Below are 1,340 nucleotides of genomic sequence, written 5' to 3'. Positions count from 1 at the left end.
AGGTAAGTAATAGGATATGTCAGAGGCTGGAGGAATCAGAGTGAAACCAAGAAGACAAGCTGAGTGACCTGAACATGAGAGGCAGCCCAGCAGGAGGAGGGGCTGATCTCTGATTCCTCTTTCTGCTTTGGAAATCAATCCTTGGGCTCCAAGTGATCTATGACTCTGCAGGGGCCTGACTGTAACTCTCTTCCTAGCTTTCTGCCCCTCAGCCCTCCTCTTCCCAGAGGGGACTCAACTCCTCCTCTCTTAAAAGGCTCAGACCTGCTGGGCTCTGAGGCCAACCCTGTCTTTCCCGGGGGGTGCTCACTTAGGAGTTAAGGGCATCCGCAGGAAGTCAACTTGGTTTCAGGGTCCTCCCTGTTCTTGGGCTCTGGTCACTCCATGTCTAGTGGACCTCTGTCTGGTTCCTGCTGTGGGTGTCACATGAAGGAACCAATGAGATCTATGGAGGGTGACCACAGGCTGCCTGCTAATCAGATCACCGCCAGGGTTATTAGAGAAATGCATTTAAGCCCATGGAAACAGACAGTAGCCTGCTTATGTCTTCAACCTATTCTTTTTCTTTATAAAATTGTGGGTTAAAAAAGCCCACCTAGCCCTTCTCTCTTCCTCGGCGCTGCCTACGGAGGTGGCAGCCATCTCCTCCTCGGCATCATGGCCGCCCTCAGACCCCTTGTGAAGCCCAAGATTGTCAAAAAAAAGAACCAAGAAGTTTATCCGGCACCAGTCAGACCGATATGTCAAAATTAAGCGTAACTGGCAGAAACCCAGAGGCATTGACAACAGGGTTCGTAGAAGATTCAAGGGCCAGATCTTGATGCCCAACATTGGTTATGGGAGCAACAAAAAAACAAAGCACATGCTGCCCAGTGGATTCCGGAAGTTCCTGGTCCACAACGTCAAGGAGCTGGAAGTGCTGCTGATGTGCAACAAATCTTACTGTGCCCAGATTGCTCACAATGTTTCCTCCAAGAACCGCAAAGCCATCGTGGAAAGAGCCGCCCAGCTGGCCATCAGAGTCACCAACCCCAATGCCAGGCTGCACAGTGAAGAAAATGAGTAGACAGCTGGTGTGCACGTTTTCTGTTTAAATAAATGTAAAAACTGCAAAAAAAAAAAAAAAAGCCCACCTAACATAAAATGTACCATCTTATCTTTTTTTTTTTTTTGAGATGGGGTCCTCACTCTGTCATTCAGACTGGAGGGCAGTAGAGCGACCTCAGCTCATTGTGACCTCTGCCTCCCAGGCTCAAACGATCCTCCACCTCAGCCTCCTGAGTAGCTGGGACCAGAGGCCTGTGCCACCACACCCAGCTAATTTCTTTTTTTTGGTATTT

General features: G+C 49.3%; 1 pseudogene across 1 annotated transcript; it reads left to right on the top strand.

Moving 5' to 3' along the window:
- Positions 1-612: 612 nt before the first annotated feature.
- Positions 613-1,127, top strand: LOC104667536 (annotated as a pseudogene). The gene has a single exon (XR_004054011.1). The product of XR_004054011.1 is annotated as a 60S ribosomal protein L32 pseudogene (transcript).
- Positions 1,128-1,340: the final 213 nt, after the last annotated feature.

Source organism: Rhinopithecus roxellana, chromosome 16, assembly GCF_007565055.1.
Source record: "Rhinopithecus roxellana isolate Shanxi Qingling chromosome 16, ASM756505v1, whole genome shotgun sequence".
Lineage (NCBI taxonomy): Eukaryota > Metazoa > Chordata > Mammalia > Primates > Cercopithecidae > Rhinopithecus > Rhinopithecus roxellana.
The sequence above is the reverse complement of the archived record's forward strand: the minus strand, read 5'-3'. Positions and strand labels throughout refer to the sequence as shown.